Source organism: Heteronotia binoei, chromosome 7 (assembly GCF_032191835.1).
Source record: "Heteronotia binoei isolate CCM8104 ecotype False Entrance Well chromosome 7, APGP_CSIRO_Hbin_v1, whole genome shotgun sequence".
In the NCBI taxonomy this organism is placed as follows: Eukaryota; Metazoa; Chordata; class Lepidosauria; order Squamata; family Gekkonidae; genus Heteronotia; species Heteronotia binoei.
The window spans coordinates 29,355,715-29,378,711 of NC_083229.1; the positions used below are offsets into that span (position 1 = coordinate 29,355,715).

The window sequence follows — 22,997 nt, forward strand, 5'->3', positions numbered from 1 at the left end:
CCTCTGGCATGTATAGTGTTGACATCCACCCCAGCCCTCACCCCCACACCACCAATTAGATGGCCAATGGTAGGGCATACCAGCTGTGGGGGAAGCCTACACCCACAGTGTTGTTGTCAGCAATGCAGCAGTGTCAATTCCAGTGCATACTGGAACTGATGTCATCACATTGCTGGTGATGAAGGGATGCGCTAGTATTAACTCTAAAAATGGCTTCTACCATAAAGTTTTTGCCCAAATAACAGTTACAGAACATCCCAGTATTGCTGGTGTTGCTGTGACATCATTTCCAGCACGCACCAGAACTGACATCACCATGTTGCCAGCAACAACACTGGAAATGATGGTGCCAGTAAGTCCCCATGCCCACTGCTGGTTGTCAGGATTGCCCAGCAACCCTAAGTATGTAGCATAAAAAAATAGCCAGGGCTCAAGTTACAAAAGGCTTCCCTGATTTCTTTTCAAAGAGGAATGAAAAAGAATCCACTCTATTAAAAGCAAATAATTCAATTCAATGGTTATATATATTTTAAAAAAACAAACGGAAAAAGAAATTCCCCTCCTGATAACAGCATTAGTGGAAAGAATGAGATTGAATCACCTGAGCCAGAACTTGAACAGACTACCCTACCCTAGAAGATACCTTAGAATCTTCTAGAAGATGTTGGAGGGTGGCGGCACACAGAAAGAGGGTTCTTCAGCAGGCAAGTTTTATAAGGAATCTATTCCCTGAAGGCAGAGAACCACTGCTGTAGGCAATTTGTGCTCTCAAATCAAAGTATGTGACAGCTGTGCAGAGGAGAAGTGCTTATACTCCTGGGAAGGTACACAAAGTTTTCCATTGCTAGGGAAGGGTCACCTTTGGTAAAGTTTGATGGCTCCTGTTAACAGACAGTGCTTATAAATTTTAACCGATGGAAGCCTTAACAAGAAAACAGAATCTGGTGCCTAGACTGTTGCCCGATCTGATTCTATCGACTGGGATTCATTTTACACCTTTTTTCAAAGGTTACACTTCACCAATTTTTGTCAGTCCTTAAGTACAATTAATGATAAAGCTGTGTATTTCTAAAAGCCTATGCATTAGAGCAGCTTCATAAGTCAAAGAAAGCCTCTTTTAGGTGAGAATATAAATCAGCTTCTAGATATGGGAGGATATATCTTTAAACTCACTTTTTAATACTACCAAATACATTCTGTCCCGATGCATGCAGAAACATTCATTGATTCTTCGTAGGCAGCATGAACAATTGATGTCCTGCTGTGTTCTGATTACCTCTTAAATATTAAAAGCTATCAGCAGAACTCCCTTAATCCTTCTTGTAAATGAATGGAAGCTCCCAGATTCATATTCTTTATTTTATTCTGTTGCCATTGATTGCAATGGGAAGCATATTCCAAGTGTTGTTTTATATTGCTAACAGTCAGAATGAAATTTTTGTAGCCCATATCCACAATTGATGGAATTTTGCCAACCAAATTTCAGATAGATCAGTGAAAGAATTCTCCTTTTACATGCAATTAAAGGCCCAACACATTTCCAGTCCCCCCCCCCCCCCATGGAGGGGAATTTGGAAGAAAGTCACAGAGATTATTCATTCATTCATTTACTTGGTGCATAGCCCGGAGTGGTTTTGTTTGCTGAGCTTCCAAACAGATCACAGAATATCAAATAATGCAGGCACCGTAATATGTTCAGTGAACAATGCGATAGGACTAGGATTACAGAATTGGAAAACAACATGAACAAACTAAGGCAAGGAAGGTGTACCAGTGCAGTGCAGTGGTTAAGAGCGGCATTCCGCCACATGAAGCCTGTTGGGTGATCCTGGGCTAGTTTCAGTTGTCTCAGAACTGTTTCAGCTCCACCTACTGCACAAGGTTTCTGTGGTGGGGAGAGGAAGAGAAGGAGATTATAAACCACTTTGAGACTCATTAACATAGAGAAAAGCAGGATATAAAAACAACTCTTCTCCTTCTTCCCCTGCTGCTTCTTCTTCTTCTTCTCTATCCTATAAATAATGCAGAAAGTGGAATTACAACAGTAGAAGACAATGAAGTAGAAATAATTTGATACCTACAAAAATTGTTGCAATCAGAGCTTTTTTGTAAAAGAAATCCAGCATGAACTCATTTGCATATTAGGCCATACCCCCTGATGTCACCATTGTTTCACACAGGGCTTTTTAGTAGAAAAATCCCAGCAGGAATTCATTTGCATAATATGTCACACCCCCTGATGCCAAGCCAGCCAGATCTGTGTTCCTGTGCGTTCCTGCTCAAAAAAAGCCCTGGCTGCAATTCTCTACAATCCTGTTCCATTATAAAGTCACCCTATTGAAGTGTTCTGTTTTACTATAGTTCTAAACCAGGGGTGTCAAACTCATTTGTTATGATGGCCAGATCTGACAAAAATGACTTTGTTGGGCCGGGCCATGTTGGGTTGGGCCGGGCTATGTGGGGCCAGGCCATGCATTTACCTTATTTAAGATTAGGTAGCAGAGATATGAACTTTATAAAGAACATGAACACAATTAAATATTTTTTTTTTTTAAAAAAAACCCCTTAAAACATGCTTAAAATGTTAGCACTTGTTGGTCTTAAAGGTGCTTTCTTTGTATTTCTCCCATGGGATCCAGGGAACTGGGCAAAGGAAGCTGTGGCTCTTTCTTTCCTTCCCCAGGGGATGGGGGAGAAGCCTCAGCCAATAGAAGGGCTTGGCTCAGTAGCTCTGTTGTGCAATTGAGAGAACCTGGAAAAACAAGCTCTGCCTTCCCCCCTTCCTCTCCAAAGGAGGAGCCTCAACCAATGGAGAAAATAGAGGTTTTGCTCTGAGGCTCTTGTGCAATTGAGCAAACCTGGCAAAACAAGCTGTGATGCAAAAGGAAGCAAGAGAGGGAAAAGAAAGCAGATGACAACCAGTTGCTTGGGGGTCTGATAGGAACCCTCTGAGGGCCAGATTTGGCCCCCAGGCCACGTGTTTGACACCCTGCTCTAAACATTTTATTAAAAAATCCCCTTGTGCATTTTGCAGATTGATAGAAGTGTGGCAGCTCCTCAGACAGACTGTTCCACGAGGTAAGAGACACCACTGAGAATGCATGTGAATGGGCAGTTGTCAATCTTTCCAATAAACTTTAAAGGGATTGCGCAAGAAAGCCCAAATAAACAGCTGAGCAGCTTCCTGCCACTCTGCTGTTTTGGGGGCTTTCTGCAAACCCTATTTAAAAGGACTGTGGTCCCTTTTGACAAAGTTTGTGGGGCCACGCATCCTGAACCAGTTCAGTTTGCGAACAAACTTCCTGGCTTGATTTAGTTCATGGCTCATCCACGAACCAACATGATGCACATTTTTCCAGTTCATGCCCATTCCTAGTAGAGATGGCTGTCATCAGCATATTGATGGCAGGTTACTTCAGAACCACAAAGGATTTCTCCTAAGGGCTTTACATAGAGATTGAATAGCACAGAAGCCCACAAGACAAGTCCCAATCTGATGACAACTGGTCTCATACAGCAATCTCCCATGTCTGGCCTATTAGGAATCATTTAAACCAATCCAAAGCGCATTGCTTATCACTATTTCTACCTCTAAACACCTAGAAAAAGAGGGAGTAGTCTTACATTCACATAGAAGTTACAGATTATATATGGTCATACTTTTGGAGGCCAGACTTGTCATACATTCAGGTTTATCTTCCTTTTGTGTAAGTATGGTACTTGCTTTCTGAATGCATATCCCCACACCACTTTCTCATTGGCTGTATTGTGTTGTTTGTTTCTTATTTAAGCCTGAATCCATTGAAATCTCATGAGTGTTGTCCATTATGGCATTGCAAGTAAATCCAATATAATGAGCCTCTCTGCTGACTCTCCATCGCTGAGAGAAACTAACCATTCCACATGAATATACTTATTTTGAGACATGTATTTAAAAATATTTTTGCTGGGGTTTTGTCAGAGCCTGGTTTTGCAGGGAAGGCTGGTCAAAAAACTGAAATAAAATTCTAATTTCCCTCCATGTTCCTTCCTATTTACCTCTACCAGGTAATATGCATGTGCCATGTACACATGTGATCTGAACACATGGCATGGAATTGTGCATTTAGCCGTCTGGCTGAGCTTATTGTTTGCGTGGAGAGCAACACGATCCTATGCAGAATAACTCTGACTAAGCCCCTTCGTCTATGACTGAACTTCATAGCCTAAATCAGAACGTCCCAATATAGGTCTTTATTTTATGCAATTTAGTGCAATTTTAACTCTCCTTTCCCCATCCATTGCATGTTATGAAATACTATAAATGTGGGATAATAATAATAAAAACAAAAATAAAAGGTGCAAAAATGACATAATATGCAATGATACAAATGCACCAGGAACATCTGCAATGAAAATGGGTGAAACAAAAATGCTTATAACAACATGCTGAAACAAAAAGAAATGAAGGAAATATTTGTACACCTTGCCTGAACATCTGCGTAGAGCCTCCTGTGGAAACTCTCTCAATGTAGTCAGGTGCCTTAGGTTGCCACTCACTGCACATGTGGTACATGTGAAGGTTCTATGCAGATGCTCACCTTAATGCATGGAAGGTTGGTTTAGGAACCACATGTATGGTCTTCTCCCATTCTCGTATCTCTAAGGTTAACAGCTATGAGTCCATTTCTATATGTGGAAATTAAAACTGATATTAGCTACTCTGAGATCTTGGGAGAAGAAATCTAAAAACAATGGGTAAATTTTCTTTCCAGGAAGAATTGGTTTTCAACCAGTGGTTCCTCAACTTCTTGAAGTGAAAACAACTTCTAAATGTATTTTACTTTTCCAGGATGCATTCATCAAGCAACTTCGTACTACCCCCTCCAGCACAGAAGGCAAGAATTTCAAGTCAGCTAATACTGAACAAATTTATATTTTAGTTTCATTCAAGGGTGTGTTTGTATAGCCATTTCACATTCTGAACAAAGGCAAACTCAGATTTGCCATTAAGCGTCCCAGAACTTCCTCTGCCAGCTCACTCATTCTCACCACCTCCTTTCTGGCCCTGAAATCCACAAGCGAAAGAGGCCTTAATCCTTTTAGGTCCCAACTAGGGATTCCAGCTTGGGAAATTTCGAAGATTTTGGAGGTGAAGCCTAGGGAGGGTGAAGTCTGAGGAGATTGGATTGCCAGCTCCAGGTTGGGAAATACCTGGAGATTTTGGGGATGGAGCCTTGAGAAGGGGAGGGACTTCAGTGGGGTATAATGCCATAGAGTCCACCTTCCTAAACAGCCGTTTCATCCAGGTAAACTGATCTCTGTTGCTTGGAGATCAGTTGTAATAGCAGAGATCTCCAGCTACCACCTGGAGGCTGGCAGCCTTAGGAGAGAAAGTTCAGCAAAGTATAATACCATAAAAGTCTACTCTTCAAAGCAGCTACTTTTTCCCCAGGGGAACTGATCTCTGTAGCCTGGAGATCAGTTATAATCCCAGGAGGTCTCCAGATCCCACCTGAAGATTGGAACCTTGGCACTGACCCACTGGGATATAACATTTCTCATGCTGCTATTGCCTCTACAGGGAACACGCTGTTGGCTGATTCATACGGGGGCCTTGGATTGTGTGGCTAAACACAAATACACCCTCCAGATTCTTTCAGTTCCTCCCTTCTTGCGTTGTTTGCTGCACAGACTTGCTTTCAATTTGCACCTTAAAATGTAATCTTTATCATTTTAGCACAGGGAGATTGGTTTCATTTGAGACAAGGAAGCCATTAGATGGCACTCTGCGTAAAGTTGAAGGAATTACTTAGCAAAGCTACTGCAGGCTCAATCGCTTGGAGGAGGCTGAGCCAAGGAGTGCCCCAGCAAACAAATGTGTCAGCAAATGAAAGGTGTCCTATTTCTTAGGCTTCCAACAGCCTGCGTCTTCAAAGGAGATTTTTGAGATACTGCCTTTGGAAGCAATAATTTGCTCCATTTGTAAGGAAATAAAATCAATTAAAAACAAAAGAGGAAATCAAAGAATGCTAATGAAAATGCTTACTCTAAGAAGAATGCCTCTCTTTGTCCTTGTGTTTTCTTTTTAATTGTATCCACTTTTGGGAGAAAATACCTACAGATTAATACTGAATGTCAAAATAAAAGAGACCAAACTGAAAATAAAAGTGTTTGATCCAATCTACCTTGACAGCCAGCACCATTCAGACAGGAAGACTTAAGGTCGCCAACTTCCAGAAGGAGCCTAGAGCTCATCCAGAAGTACAGCTATACTCCAGATTACAGGGTAGGGTTACCAACTGTTAGAGATTTTGCACGCAGCAGAAGAGCTGAAGGAGAGGGACAGGCAAAACACAGGAATTAATAGACAAGAGAAACAACTGTATTCAATGGTAGATATATTTACCAGGATAGTATCCAATATTCAGAGTCGTTGCCAGGCCAAGGTCATACACAGTAATCAGTACACACTTCAGTAGATAACAGTATACAGCAGTAAGTATACACAGCACGATCCAAGCACAGTAGCATAGGATCCAACACCAGCAGTGTTCGCTGCCACCCAGACAGTGAGTCTCACAGTACCCACAATCCTTACAGGCAGACTGAGCAAGCTCACTGAGCTTCCTTAAATACACATATCACTCATGCAAGGTTGCATCAGCTCTGTGAGTCAGCACAAAGCCTAATTACGGGTGAGGTCATTCCACCTTACCTCAGTAACAGGTAACAGCTGGACCATGATGCAGCATGACTCAGCATGACATGCAGAAACAACATTACTATTACCTAAGATGGAGTCAGTCAGCCATTTTAGGACTGAGTTCCAACACCAACAGTGCTGGATTAAACCCTATGGAGGCCCCTAGGCAGTTGAAATCTCAGAGACCCCTTGCAATTTATTTCCGAGTTGGAGCACCTGCCCCACCACTCATGGCCCCTGCTGCAGTCTGCAGGCACCTAATCAAAAGCTCCTTTAACAAAGCTGCAGGGGAGAGGCAGAGAGAAGCAAACTTGGCGACAACTCCAGCAGCAGCCGCATCAGGCAAGCTGAGCAAAGAGCAGCTCAGTTGCTGGCTGCCCATGCAGGCTGGGAGTGCTGCAAGCAGGGGGAAAACCAGGGGAAAAGCTGGCCCAGGGCCCCTAAAGGCATGAGGGCCCATAGGCCAGTGCCTATTTTGCCAAATTGTTAATCCAGGCCTGGTTGCCAAGTCCAATTCAAGAAATATCTGGGGACTTCGGGGGTGGAGCCAGGAGCAAGGTTGTGACAAGCATAACTGAACTCCAAAGGAAGCTCTGGCCATCACATTTAAAGGGACTGCACACCGTATACATGGCTTCCCTCCATTGGAAATAACGAAGGATGGGACACCTTTTTTGGGGCTCATAGAATTGGACCCCCTGGTCCAATCTTTTTGGAACTTGGAGGGAGTTTTGAGGAGAGGCACTGGATGCTATGCTAAAACGTTGGTACCTCTAACTCAAAAAACCCACCATCCCAGAGCCCCAGATATTCATGTATCAATTCTCCATTATACCCTTTGGGAACTGGTCTCCATAGGGAATAATGGAGTGTCCAGCAAACATTTCCCTCTCCCCCTTGCTTTCTGATGACCTTGAAGTGGGGGGAGGGCCTCCAAACTGGGGGATCCCCTGCCCCCACGTGGGGATGGGATCAATTTCCTTGGGGAAAATGGCAGCATGAGAAGGTGGGGCTTTATCCCCCTCCTTCCCAAACACCACCTTCTCTAAGTACTTCCTGCAAATATCCAGGCATTTCCAAGGTAGAATTGGCAACCTGAGGAAGGCTCTATTCACACCCTGCTCCACAATAAGATTTTTGTGTATTATAGGAAACAGGAACCCTGGACACATCACTCATATCACTATTTCATTCCTTAATTGAGTAGAGGGCTGCATAGGAATATGGGCAGCAGGGCTCTTTTTCTAGCAGGAGCTCCTCTGCATATTAGGCCACGCCTCCCTGATGTAGCCAGTCCTCCTGGAGCTTACAGTGGACCCTGTACTCAGAGCCCTCTAAGCTCTTGGAGGATTGGTTACATCAGGTGGTGTGGCCAGCTGGCAGCTTGGAGACTGCATTAAAAGTTGCTTTCTTTCCCCTCCCTTCCCTATCTATTTTCCTTCCTTCATTCCTCCCTCCCTCAAACATCTGACGTTCATGTCTTGCAGCTCTCAGACATTTAACACAGAGGTGTCAAACTCATTTGTTATGAGGGCCAGATCTGACATAAAATGGGACTTCGTGGAGCCTGGCCATGCGTATCACAAAATGTGATGCCTGGTAATGGAGATATAAACTTTATAAAGGACACAGATGAACACAATTAAAAATATTATTTTTACCTAAAATACGAACATGCTTAAAACTCTTGTGATGTTGTGTTTAAAATGGAAAGGTGGGTGAATAGTGGGATTTGGAAATGCAATTTTAAAAATAAAACATCAAGAAAAACCACAAGGATCACAGCAGAAACTAAAAATATAAGCCAAAATATAAAATGCTCTGGGCCTAGGAAAACATGAAATGGCTGGGCATTGCAAGCTTCTCCCTAGGTACCAGTTCTCAGGCCTGCAAAGACAAGAAAGATGGAGTTTTGGCAGCCTCAGAGCTTCAACGGGTGAGGACAGGAGGGGGGAGAGTGAAAAAAGAGCCTCACAGGCCTGATTAAAGCCCTGGGCAGGCCAGTTCTGGCTCATGGGATGGACATTTGACACCCCTGATCTAACATTTATTTTATGTGGCTCTTACACTAAGCAAGTTTGACCACACCTGTTCTAGCCATTCACTCAAAGAATATGACCTTCTTACAATGGAAAGGGCTGCAGTGGAGCACATTTGTAGCATGTAGAACATCCCTGGTCCAACCTATTGCATTTCCAGGTTTGTTTGTTTTTTAAAGCAGATTCTGATGATAAGAAGGCACCTGAGAGCCTGGAGAGTTGCTTCTACTCAAAGTAGGTAGCATTCTAAATGGACAGGCTTGGTATACCAGCTTGTTCTATCCTATGGAAAACTTTCTACAGGCAGCTGCAATAGAATAAATCAAGCCCTGCGTGCTCTTTTATTGAAAATCCTGGCTAGCAATAGATTGTCAGAAATATCCAGCTGTGTTTCAGAAAACCCTACGATTTCTTGGAACCTAGCAGTGATTATGGATGTGCTTTGCTGACCAACTCTATTGATCTTCCCTTGCACTGTTCAGCTCCAGAGGAGTTTTGAGTGTGACATTCTAGGATGTACCTGTCTATTGCTTACATTATTTCCTACCACCAGTGCTGCTAACTACTGCATGAGCACCAGAACATAAGAGGAGCCTGCTGGATTAAACCAGTGGTCAATCTAATCCAGAATGCTGCCTCATGAAGTAACCAAGCAGTTCCTCTGAAGGTCCAACAACAGAGCATAGAGGCCAAGGCCTTCCCATATTTTTGCCTCCTAGCACTGGTATTCAGAGTTTTACTGGCTGTGATCATTGAATTTCCCTTTGGTCTCCATGGCTAGTAGCCACTTCTGGACCTATTAGGGTTTCCAGGTCCAACTCAGAAAACATGCATTAGGGGAGGGCGGGATATAAATCTGATAAAATAAATTTTAAAATGTGGAGACTTTGGGGGTGAACCAGGAGTAAGGGTGTGACAAGCATGATTGAACTCCAAAGGGAATTCTGGCCATTGCATTTTAAAAAGACTGCACTCCTTTTAAATGTCTTCCCTGCACTGGAAATAATGGGCGATGGGGCACCTTTTGGGGGGGGGAGGGCTCATAGAATTGGACCCCTTGGTCCAATCTTTCTGAAATTTGGGCTGCGGGGGGGTTGAGGAGAGGAACCAGATTGTATGTTGAAAATTCGAGGTGCCTCCACCTCAAAAAACAGCCCCCCCCCAAGCCCAGATACCCACAGATCAATTATCCATTATACCCTATGGGAGTCAGTCTCCATAGGGCAATAATGGAGAGCTCAGCAGACATTCAACCCCCCCCCCCTTCTGATAACCCTGAAGGGGGGGGGCTCCAAACCAGAAGATCCCCTGCCCTCAACTGGGGATTGACAACCCTAGCACCTATCCTCTCAATGGATTTATCTAATTTTCCATAATAATAATAATAATAATAAATTTTTATTTATATCCCGCCCTCCCCGCCGAGGCAGGCTCAGGGTGGCTAACAACATGTCCATACAGTAATTTATACAAAACTTTAAAATCAACATTAGTCTTAAAAACCATTCTAATTTACAATTAACATAAATTGGCAATACAATAGACATTTCTGGTGCTATTCTGGCGGTTAGCATGATGGCGAGAGTCACTTAGGCGAGAGTCACTTAGATGAACTCATCAATCCATCAGTCCTTCAATCAGCAGTCCGCAAAGGCCATCCTGAAAAGGGTGGTCTTGCAGGCCCTGCGGAATTGGTCGAGGCTCCGCAGGGCCCGCACCTCTTCCGGGAGCTGGTTCCCTAGGTATGGAGCTGCAATAGAGAAGGCCCGTGTGCGGGTGTTCTGCAGTTTCACCTCCTTTGGCCCGGGGATAGCCAGCTTGTTCTTCCCTGCTGACCTCAGTGCTCTCTGGGGCTCGTATGGGGAGAGACGGTCCCTCAGGTAGGCAGGTCCTCAACCATATAGGGCTTTAAAGGTAATAACCAGCACTTTGTAGCGAACCCGGTATGTAACTGAATTTTTTTCATCCATGCTCAGAAGCTACTGAGCTTTGGCAGCTCCTCCTCTTACCATTAGATTTTAGATGGTGAGCCAGGCTGTGCTCCCAGTCACGGGGAACTTTTGAAAAATATATCCTTCACAAGCAAGTTGAAATGATGAAATCCATATTGTGGCTGCCTCCCCCCACTCCATTTCCTCCTTCTCTTATGACATCACAGTAGCCCTTATGACCTCACCTAGCAACCGCATAGACTATGGCATTTATTAATTTATTTATTTAAAAAATAGAGTTTGGGCTTATGTTGGTAATGAAACTCAACTCTGAACATTTACTACATTTTCTCTGGAGTTGTTCTAAACCAGAACGTGACATCAAATCTTCTTGTATATTTTAGATGATTTACCATTTGATCCTGAGGTTGCTTTATTGCACTATGTTAAAGATTGTGTACCTGCCTCAGATATAATGAGCTGATAATGCACTTGTTAACTGCTGCAAGACAATGCTAAACAGTCTGCTAAAACTCCTTTGTGGTCCCCAGCTATTAATGATTGTATTATTGAGACTATCGTTCTCATGGCTAAACTGACATGCCAAAATAGAAATTTAAATTGAGAAGATACAATTGCTTATGTTTATACATTATTGAAGAGCTCTCCCACCTACCTCACTTGGTGTTGTGGAGAGAGGAAAGGAAAGGAGTTTGTAAGGCAGTGAGTGAAGGGCAGAGTATAAATTTAATCTCTTCTTCATTACTTCTAGAATGAAGGTTAGCTAAAGTTCTTTTCATCTTCTCCAAGAGAGCCAGTTTGGTGTAGTGTTTAATAGAGACGGGCTCTAATCTGGAGAACTGGGTTCTATTTCCCACTTCACACATGCAGTAGCTAGGTGACCTTGGTCCAGCCACAATTGTCTCAGAGCTCTCTCAGTCCCACCTACATTGGAGGGTGTCTGTGGTGGGAAGAGGAAGGGAAGGAGATTGTAAACTGCTCTGAGACTCTGGATGAAGGGTGGGGTATAAACCCAATTCTTCTTCATTTGCATTTTTGAAGCTTTGTAATGAACAATCCTCCCCACCCCCTATATTTTGGCAATAGTAATGTTGTCAGTAGTGGCTGTGGTACCAGAATGAAGGAGGAGATAAAGTAGCAGGGGTGAGAGCAGAAACAGGAAACAGAGACGAAAGGGAGATGATTCTCCTCTTCCCTGTAAATTCTGGAGAGCCAGTATGGTATAGCGGTCAAGAGTGATAGAGAACCAGGTTTGATTCTTCACTCCTTCACATGAAGCTGACAGAATTTCAAAAAAGAAAAAAGGAAAGTATTCCTCAATTATGTAGCTAGAAATGAAGAATAGATTAAAATGGAAAATGAAAAAGGATAGAGTCCAGGAGCATATGTTTATAATAAAAATATCAGATATGAAGATAAATGGAAAAGATAGACTAGAGATACTTAAGTAGAAGAGAGAATCAAGCGTACATAAAAGTTCTGTATAAATATATTATTTGATTGATAATTGTATGAGATGGATTATTGTAGTTTATGCATTTTTGCATTATTTAGATTGTGTTTCGGATTGATATATAAATGATGGTTTGTTTGGTTGCATAATTCTTGAATCCAAAAACGAACTGCCTTTTCCTCATGGAGGTTAGGTTGATTCATTTTTGTGGCTCATTCTCCAGATGGCCTGCTGCCAATTCAATCAACACTGGAGGTGGACTTGTGGAGAGCCCTAGAAACACCCAAAGAAGTTGTCCGTAGCTCAATTGGCAGCTCTGGGAGCCAATCATGGAGCTCCCATTCTGCTCTACGGGAGCAGATTATATACCAGTATAATACCTGGGGGGGGGGGGGGGATACCTTTAGATTTGCCAAAAACACTATGGTTTAATCAGAGTGTTTGTGAATCTGACAGCCTTTGCCCTATGTCAAGATGTCATTTCCATTTACCAGAACTAACATTGTTCACCAGCATACAAGTGTCCCCCAAATGCTCCTGGAAATTCCAGACTGAGACCTGGCAACCCTATTTCCAAATCCCCAAGAACTCCCCACCTTGGAGCAGGCAACCCCATCCTTGACAGTCTTCTTGAGCTGTCCCTCCATGGGGCTTATTGTAGGTCATGCATCTGTGCAGTTCCCCATCATCCGGTGAAATCAAAAGACATCAGAGGTTGCCTAGCTTTTCAAAAGTTGCTGCTGCCTAATTGCATGCAAGTGCCAGCACCTGTCTTTGGAATGTTTTCCCCCAGGCAGGCTGTTTACTGCCTTCAGCATTATCTCTAGCTATGCACTAATTGGCCGGGAAATTAGCAGGGCAGACCTGAAGCCTAGGATAAAGGGGAAAGAGGGCGAATAAAATGCATTCATAGGATTTTTGTAAAGATTCATTATCTTCTCTCTGTACAGTGGTATTCCACATGTAAACCCACTACATGCTTATATGCCACCTCTTCAGAGACCTGTTCAAGATAGCTCACAGAGGAAAAAAACAAAACAATAAGTTATGAAAATAACATAATAATTATCAGTATTAAGACAAGTCATCAATATCCAGCAGCCTGAATCATATCCATAAAAGAGAACTTTAGATACAAGCAGACATAAACAATAAGTAGAACCCCTCAGAGAGCCAGTTTGGTGTTGTGGTTAAGAGTGGTGGATTCTAATCTGGATAACTGGGTTGGATTCCTCACTCCTCCACATGCAACAGCTGGGTCAGTCACAGTTCTTACAGAGTTGTTCTCTCAAGATCAGTTCTCTCAGAGCTCTCTCAGCCCCACCTATCTCACAGGATGTCTGTTATGGGGAAAGGATGGGGATGGGGATGGGGATGAAGATTGTAAGCCCCAGTTATGGGGATGAAGATTGTAAGCCCCAGTTATGGGGATGGGGATGAAGATTGTAAGCCCCAGTTATGGGGATGAAGATTGTAAGCCACTCTGAGACCTTGAGACTACTACTTCTTCTTTTGCTGTTGCCACCGTTGAAGGCCAGGGCGCAGGGAAGTCAGTACTGGGTATGAGCCTCAAGGGGGAGGGCATTCCAAAGGTGAAGAACCACCTCTGAAAAAGCAGTGCCTGTGACCACCACCCACCTGACATTTACAGATAGCAGAAGAAAATAAGACGATTTTTACTGGCAGCCTGCACAGCTTGGTAGAAGGTGGTCTTTCACATAGACCAGCTCCAAGGCATTTCAAAGAACTTACTGAATTTCATCTTGAAGTGGGGTTGCCAACTCTGACTTGTGTAAGTTTTGGAGATTTTGAGCATAGTGCTTGGTGGAGGCGGGGAGTTTGGTGAGGGGAGGGACCTTACCCTCTAGGCTTCCCAACCCCCCCCCCTTGCCGGGGGACCCCTGGATTAGCAACCTAATCCCCCGCTCCCTAAAAATCTGATAGCAGGGGTGGGGGGTGGGGTGGGGTGGAACTGCGTTGTGTCTCTTTCCCTGCTTGGCTTCAGGCTTCTCCCTTCCTCCGGCTCACAAAGACCCGCCCACCGCCGGCCTGCTATTCGCTTCAGTCTGGCCTCCCTTTGTGAGGTGCATGCTGGGACTTGTAGTCCTTGCATCCTCTCACGTCTGCTGAGCATTATTCTCTATGTGGAGATTGATTCTCATAGGGTATAATGGGGAATTGATCTGGAGGTTTTGGGGGCTCTGGGGGAGCTGTTTTTTGAGGTAGAGGCACCAAATTTTCAGTATAGTATCTAGTGACTCTCCCCAAAGTATCTCCCAAGTTTCAAAACGATTGGACCAGGGGGTCCAATTTTATGAGCCCCAAAAGAAGGTGCCCATATCCTTCATTATTTCCTATGGAAGGAAGACATTTAAAAAGGTGTGCGGTTCCTTTAAATGTGATGGCCAGAACTCCCTTGGAGTTCGATTATGCTTGTCACACCCTTGTTCCTGGCTCTGCCCCGATGTCTCCTGGCTCCACCCCCAAAGTCCCCAGATATTTCTTGAATTGGACTTGGCAACCCTATTACCCTCCAAAGCAGCCATTTTCTCCAGTGATCTCTGTCTTCTGGGGATTAGTTATAATTCCAGATCTAAAAACCCTACTTAGAGGTTGGCAACAGCATATAGAAGCCCTAATCAACTGGGCTCTCCAACTGAAATCCACTAAAGCATGCAGTGGAATTTTCTTTATAGACCATCCTCCCACACATGGGATCAATGGGTTGCTAGATAATAAATATGGTTTCTGTATGTTTCTTCCCATGAGAAAACAGCAACTTGGGAGGGAGGTGAATTGAGACTGGGACAACATAGTCCTTAGGTCCTAGGATGTTTGGGAGAAAAGTGGGTATATCAATAGTTTAAATCAGGAGTTCCTACCTTATAATACATGGGGGCTGCATTAGAGTACCCAATGCCTAAAGATGGCCACATCTTAAATCAAAATTTAATAAAACCATTAACCTACCTATTTAGTTCAAAAGCAAATATTTAGAGGTCAATGAAAAAATGTTAACTTGAACGCAATCCATTACAATTGAGAGCCAGTTAGGTGTAGTGGTTAAGTGCACGGATTCTTATCTGGAAGAACCGGGTTTGATTCTCCACTCCTCCACTTGCAACTGCTGGAATGGCCTTGGGTCAGCCATAGTTCTGGCAATAGTTGTCCTTGAAAAGGCAACTGCTGTAAGATCTCTCTCAGCCCCACCTACCTTACAGGGTGTCTGTTGTGGGGGGTGGGGCAGGTGAAGGAGATTGTGATTGCTTTGAAATTCTGAGATTCAGAATATAGGGTGGGATATAAATCCAATATCATCATCATCATCATCATCTTGGAACAACATTGCACTGTGAAATCCTTTTATCTAACTACACATGCTTACCTAGTCAGTGTGATTTCTACAGGTATTTTCTGTTAGCCAAGACATTACTGTCCAAGTCAAGATTTGTGACATGCCCTTAAAACATCATGCATATGTTAATCTGTAAATCTTCTGATGCAGTTTTTGCTGTTGATTCATGAAGGCTGGAACACTCCATCTGATAACCTTGTCTCAATAAATTAATCTGGTGAAGGATCACAAACTCTTGAGAAAGGGAGTTTTTGAGACAACTTACATTGATAGTTCATTGGGCTCTTGGATCCTTGGCTTTAACTTGTCTTACTTTCACAAAGTCTAATTGGGGTGAACACTTCAATATATGTGGAAATTTTCTTTATTCTTACTATCCTTACTACATGCATACACTCCTTATAGGACTTTCGTACAACTCAATTTGTAATGGACAGTTTTGAATGGATTATGCTTGGATTGCTAATGTGTATGCATTGTAAAAAGATTGTTACTATATATGTTGTAGACTTTATAACATTTATATTTGTACTGATTATAAGTAAATACCCTTTGTTCTATAACTGTAACTTTCAAGAGATTTGTATTTTTCCCAGAGGACATTTTGCATTCTCTTGATATGGCTGCTCCCTCTAAGCTGTGGAGTCTTGTGAGCAAAATTTTTACTTCATGAGCTACTGGCATTAAAGTTGTGAGCTACTGCATAAATTAGCTTGCTCTGAGGCAATTTTTCCTGAGCTAAGACACAAATGGCTGAAAAGCTGAATGAATTTTTTGCCTCCGTCTTCACTGTAGAAGACGAGAACTTTTTGCCCGCCCCAGAACCACTAATTTTGGAAGGGGTGTTGAAAGACCTGAGTCAGATTGAGGTGACAAATGAGGAGGTCCTACAACTGATAGACAAATTAAAAACTAATAAGTCACCGGGTCCTGGATGGCATACATCCGAGAGTTCTGAAGGAACTCAAAGTTGAACTTGTGGATCTTCTAACAAAAATCTGTAATCTTTCATTGAAATCTGCCTCCGTTCCTGAGGACTGGAAGGTAGCAAATGTCACTCCCATCTTTAAAAAAGGTTCCAGAGGAGATCCGGGAAATTACAGGCCAGTCAGTCTGACTTCAATACCGGGAAAGTTGGTAGAAACCATTATCAAGGACAGAATGAGTAAGCACATTGATGAACACGGGTTATTGAGGAAGACTCAGCATGGGTTCTGCAAGGGAAGATCTTGCCTCACTAACCTGTTGCATTTCTTTGAGGGGGTGAACAAACATGTGGACAAAGGAGACCCGATAGATGTTGTTTACCTTGACTTCCAGAAAGCTTTTGATAAAGTTCCTCATCAAAGGCTCCTTAGAAAGCTTGAGAATCATGGAGTAAAAGGACAGGTCCTCTTGTGGATCAAAAACTGGCTGAGTGATAGGAAGCAGAGAGTGAGTATAAATGGGCAGTCTTCGCAGTGGAGGACGGTAAGCAGTGGGGTGCCGCAGGGGCTCGGTACCTGGGTTCCCATGCTCTTTAACTTGTTCATAAAATGATTTAGAGTTGGGGAGTGAGCAGTGAAGTGGCCAAGTTTGCGGATGACACTAAATTGTTCAGGGTGGTGAGAACCAGAGAGGATTGTGAGGAACTCCAAAGGGATCTGTTGAGGCTGGGTGAGTGGGCGTCAACGTGGCAGATGCGGTTCAATGTGGCCCAAGTGCAAAGTAAATGCACATTGGGGCTAAGAATCCCAGCTACAAATACAAGTTGATGGGGTGTGAACTGGCAGAGACTGATCAAGAGAGAGATCTTGGGGTCATGATAGATAACTCACTGAAAGTGTCAAGACAGTGTGCTGTTTGCAATAAAAAAGGCCAATGCCATGCTGGGAATTTATTAGGAAGGGGAATTGAAAACAAATCAGCCAGTATCATAATGCCCCTGTATAAATCGATGGTGCGGTCTCATTTGGAGTACTGTGTGCAGTTCTGGTCGCCGCACCTCAAAAAGGATATTATAGCTTTAGAGAAGGTGCAGAGAAGGGCAACTAGAATGATTAAAGGGCTGGAGCACTTTCCCTATGAAGAAAGGTTGAAACGCTTGGGGACTCTTTAGCTTGGAGAAACGTCGACTGCGGGGTGACATGATAGAGGTTTACAAGATAATGCATGGAATGGAGAAAGTAGAGAAAGAAGTACTTTTCTCCCTTTCTCACAATACAAGAACTCGTGGGCATTCGATGAAATTGCTGAGCAGACAGGTTAAGATGGATAAAAGGAAGTACTTCTTCACCCAAAGGGTGATTAACATGTGGAATTCACTGCCACAGGAGGTGGTGGCGGCCACAAGTATAGCCACCTTCAAGATGGGTTTAGATAAAAATATGGAGCACAGGTCCATCAGTGGCTATTAGCCACAGTGTATGTGTGTATATAACATTTTTTGCCACTGTGTGACACAGAGTGTTGGACTTGATGGGCCGCTGGCCTGATCCAACATGGCTTCTCTTATGTTCTTATGTTCTTATGTGTGAGCTTGAGGCTAAAAAACTGTGAGGAAGCTCACACTAACTCAGCTAGAGGGAGCACTGCTGCAGATATGATTGTATCATGAGTCTCTATGAATTGATCAAATGCTGCACTAAATAGAAAATATGATGTTGGATTTGCAATATTTTGAAGATTACGAGTAATGCAGATTCATACACTGAATCTGTTTTGCAGGACCACAGAGTTCACTGGCATTAGGTTGAGTCCAACACTTCAGACCAACATGGCTGTCCATCTGGATCTTGTTCCTCTCTTAGACATATCAGTGTGACTTGCCATGCAGTCTGGGAATTGCTGCCTTAAGATCTGTCTTACAAGCTGCAATGCTCCTGCAACGGCTCATGGGATGAGTTATATTTCCCAGGAATTTGGCTCACTCTACAAAATAGCAATGTTTACAAGTCCCCAAATGGCTCTGTAACACCATACAAGTCATTCTGGCTGCACAGAAAACAACATGCTGTTCTCTCTCCCCACCCCCCCACCCCCCAAAAAAAATTCTCTTAGCACTAAAAGCAGTGCATGGCATATAGGAAATACAGACCTGTGCCTCTTGTGGCTTTGCTAAAATGAAAATGACAGGTTTCAGCTGGGAGAGTTGCTCTTACTTCACACTGCAGCAGGGAGGGAAGGTAGCGTACAGCAAGTCAAATGATTGCTCTGGAATAAGCCTGCTCTTGCTGGATGGGAAAAAGAATAGGGAACAGCGGGAAGCCTGTTTACCTAGGAAGATACACCAGCAGCCTTGACTGTACTAGAATGACATGAGATCTTCACGCTAATGATAATGTGCTGAGGACAGAGAGCCTGAGTGCTTTTGTTGACCCACTCGTTGAAGAGAAAAGAATAAACTGAGAGAACGTGTGCTTTGTCTCCTTCTCATGTACTTGTTCAAGATCCGTTGCTGCTTCTTTCTTTGTTAGGACTGCCAGCCACTTACAGCTTCTCAGTGCAGCATACTATAGTTTTTATCCCATCACTACATTATTTCTACCACTAGACAATATTCATGGTGTCATGGTGTTGTAGTACTAATTGGTACAAATTGGAAAGGAAAGGAAAGGTCCCCTGTGCAAGCACCAGTCGTTTCCCGCTCTGGGGTGATGTTGCTTTCACAACGTTTTCACAGCAGAATTTTTATGGGGTGGTTTGCCATTGCCTTCCCCAGTCATCTACACTTTCCCCCCAGCAAGCTGGGTACTCATTTTACCGACCTCGGAAGGATGGAAGGCTGAGTCAACCTCGAGCTGGCTACCTGAAAACCCAGCTTCCGCTGGGGATCAAACTCAGGTTGTGAGTAGAGCTTAGGACTGCAGTACTGAAGCTTTAACACTCTGTGCCACAGGGCTCTTTTGGTACAAATTACAACCCCCCCCCCCCAAAAAAAATACAGAGGAATATCACCACCACCACCACTGATTGGGGAGATGTGCTATAACATTGTGGTGCTAGAAATATTGCCTAATAGTAGAAAGAGTGTGATAATCTAATAGCAGCATTTGCAAATATTTGTTAAGGAATGGTGAACACTGCAAGCAGTTCAAGATTAACAACCAGAACTTAAGATGCAATGACCTGGTCCTGACCATGCAGTGACCTAAGTGGACAGGTTAAAAGCCACTCAACATGAACGTCATCCTTTGCCAATGAGGCAATCAAATCAGCAGCCAATCTCATATCTCATCATGGGAGTCAAAGTAGGTGAACTGGCCTGCCTCTCAGGTTTGCATCAAAGCTTCCAGTGGGCCTAGAGGAGGGTGGTCAATAGGATATAGGAACGAATGGGAGTGGAATGGGAGGTAGTTGGCTCCTTCATGAAAGGTGGAGTCTAATGTCCAGGTTATAAGGAGGCTACAGAATGTTTCCAAATAATTATCACCATAATGATGATACTTATTGACTAGCACTCCCTGCTAGCTTCTAGAAATGCATACAAGATTCCATAGAACCCACATAGCCGTCACCACATTCAGGGGTGAGTTTGACTGGAGGCAGTCATTGGCACATTGAGCTTTATGCTGTGATTCTTCCAAGGTTTGCTCAGAACAGAAGAAAGCTTTCCAGGCACATTCCTGTTTGGGTGGGTGGACAGACAAGTTTATCATACTTTTCCTCCATTTTTGCAAGGCATACGCAATTCCACCTTTTTTTAAAAAAGCATAAGGTAGGTTAGACTGACAGACAGTTACTGGCCAAAAGTTCCTCAACAAACTTCATGGCAGAGCATGGATTATTTCTAGTAGGGCTTTTTTTTAACAGGAACTCCTTTGCATATTAGGCCACACCCCTCTGATGTAACCAATCCTCCCAGTGCTTACAGTAGGCCCTGTAAGAACAGCCCTGTAAGCTTCAGGAGGATTGGCTACATCAGGAGTGTGTGGCCTAATATGCAAAGGAGTTCCTGCTACAAAAAAAGGCCCTGCTTTCTAGTCATGGTCTGACACACTAGCCATTCTTATCACAGGTGGCCATTTGAAAATGTTTTCATTGCTAGGTTGTGAACAGATCATTTGGCAGTGAAATATGGTTATAGTGTGTCTTGCCCTATCAAACCCACATACAAAGAAACACTTCTCCAAACCGACAAACTGTCTGAGAATGTCAAAAATCTGCAGCCATACTCTAATAACAACTCAAATGCCATAACTTTCCCTCTGCCACTTCTGAAACAAGAGACATTGCTACTGTGAGTCATTAGTAGGGCTGCCAAGTTCCCGGGCCGGGTGGGGGTTCTCCTGCCCTGGAGGTTCCTAACTCACGGGCCCACATTGGGCCGGCAGGGGGGATACTCCCCCGACATCACAATGACATTACTCACAGTGATGTCATCACACCAGCAACATCGCATGCTGGCCACTCTAGGAGCTTCCAAGAAAACTCTGTGGTTTTCCTGGACACTAGCAATTTTGGAGGGAAAACTCTATGGTACCTATTGTTGGCCAAACTACAGCTCAGGAGGAACATGTGGCTCTTTCAAACATATTGTGTGGCTCTCAAAGCCCCCACCATCCCATTGGGTGGCTTGGAGAGGGTATTTCTTTCTTTAAATAAATTCTCCAAGTCAAGCCAGCCAGCAGCTTGGAGAATGCATCTAAAGTTAAAGTTGCTTTCTTTCAACCTCTCCCTCCCTACTCCCTCCCCCATCTGTTTCCTTCCTTCCTTCTTGTCTTGCAGCTCTCAAACATCTTACATTTATTCTATTTTGGCTCTTACATTAAGCAAGCTTGGCCACCCCTGGGCTATACATTGCTACCTGCCCTCATTGAACCGTACAAGTAAATATATAAATATGTATTCCATTTCATTCACCCAGTTAGGCTGAAAAGCAGTGATTTTATCAAGTGACTCAAAATACATTCAGGACTATCTCCACCCTTATCAGCTTGCCCAGGCTCCCAGATTTATGTACAGGTGACCTGATGTGGTCCAAGAAACTTGCAGCAATATCTGTATTATCCTCACAACCCCAATAAGCTAGTATGATGTAATGGTTGGACTGTTAGACTAGAATCTGAGAGATCTCTAATATAAAATTCCCTGGGTAATCTTATGCTGGGAGGGGGGAACAAAATGATACTAGTGAAAACAACCCTGTGAGGTAGACTGAACTGAACAATGGTGTCTTACCTAAGACCATCTAGCAAGACAGTTTCCTGGCTTAGCAATGAGGGCAGGTGGCAACGTATAGCCCAGGGGTGGCCAAACTCACTTAATGTAAGAGCCAAAATAGAATAAACGTAAGAAGTTTGAGAGGAAGGAAGAAAGGAAGGAAGGAGATGGGGGAGGGAGAAGGGAGGGAGAGGTTGAAAGAAAGCAAGATGTAAAACCAGACCTAGTGAAGCATCTCTGTTATTCCAGACTGACTGTTGTTGAGGTCAAGGCCGGATCATCATGACAAGATCCATTTCTGCCAGTCAAGAATTTTTCGAGGGTTCCCTGTAAGTGCAGGATGAGAAACAGCAGACATTCCCCGTGGTGCAGATAAATCTGGGAGAAACTGGCAGGCTATGCTTTATGACAGTGGAAGTGCAATTTTCATTCATTTTATTAAGGAAAACAAATTTATGTCAGCATATTTAAGTGTTCCACTGAATCACCCATGGCATGAGCATCCTGGCAGCTCTTTCCTCTGGGACTATAATTCCTTACAATATTTTGTGAGAGGGATAATAAAAAGCTCTAAGAGGGTCACCTAGGGCATGAACTAAAGATTCATAAACAACCTCGGGAGCTTTGAGTGGTGGTAGAGGGAAGTTTCATGACAAGCCTGCAGCAAGAGATTGCTTCAAAAAACCAAGTTTTCCCCAAACTTACCAGTGTTTTAAAATGCTGCTGATGCAGTGCTTTCAGACAATTAGTAGATAAACAGAAAAAAAAAACTTTTTAAAATTTATTAAAGGAAGAAAAAACATCTTGCACCATAGCAGAATCTGTGTGAAGGACCTTGTCAGTTTTAGGGCAAAAATGAGATGTTAGTTACTGGATCATATGATTTTTAATCTAGCAACTCAGTTGTAATGTTTCATGGTGGTGGCATGGTAGGACTCCTTTGTGGCGAGCCACTGAGTGTGTTAACAGTTTATATACCTAGAATGTAGTTTAGTCCTAATGCATTACCACAGTAATCCTCAACATGATGCCCAAGGGCATCGTGGAGCACTGTGTGTTTGCTGATGCAAAGCATCTGTACCCAAAGCACAGAGCCAATCCTAGCTTTTCTCCGCCTCACTGGAGCAGAGGTGCTTCAGAAGAATGCATGAGGCCTGTGGGAAGCACCCACTCAGAAACAGCTGCCTCTTCCACAGGAGGATTGGCTTGAAACCTCCTAACATTTTGTGGAAATTCTACATTTAAATTTAGCCCATAATCCCTATGGAAACCATTTTGCAATTAGTCCCATCCTCCATGGCAGCTATTTTATGTGGCACATACACCTCTTGGTCTTAAGAGTCCAAATGGGCCTTCAGGCTCAACATAGTTA

At 43.4% G+C, this 22,997-nt stretch overlaps 1 long non-coding RNA gene across 2 annotated transcripts; it reads right to left on the minus strand.

Moving 5' to 3' along the window:
* Positions 1-1,345: 1,345 nt before the first annotated feature.
* Positions 1,346-12,918, minus strand: LOC132574703 (uncharacterized). 2 transcript variants are annotated; one of them, XR_009555637.1, is made up of 3 exons: positions 12,726-12,918; positions 4,581-4,668; positions 1,346-2,012 (listed from the first exon to the last, which is right to left on the minus strand). It is a non-coding gene; the product is annotated as an uncharacterized LOC132574703 (long non-coding RNA). The 2 variants fall into 2 exon arrangements; XR_009555636.1 differs by having other exon boundaries at positions 1,346-1,885; positions 12,726-12,905.
* Positions 12,919-22,997: the final 10,079 nt, after the last annotated feature.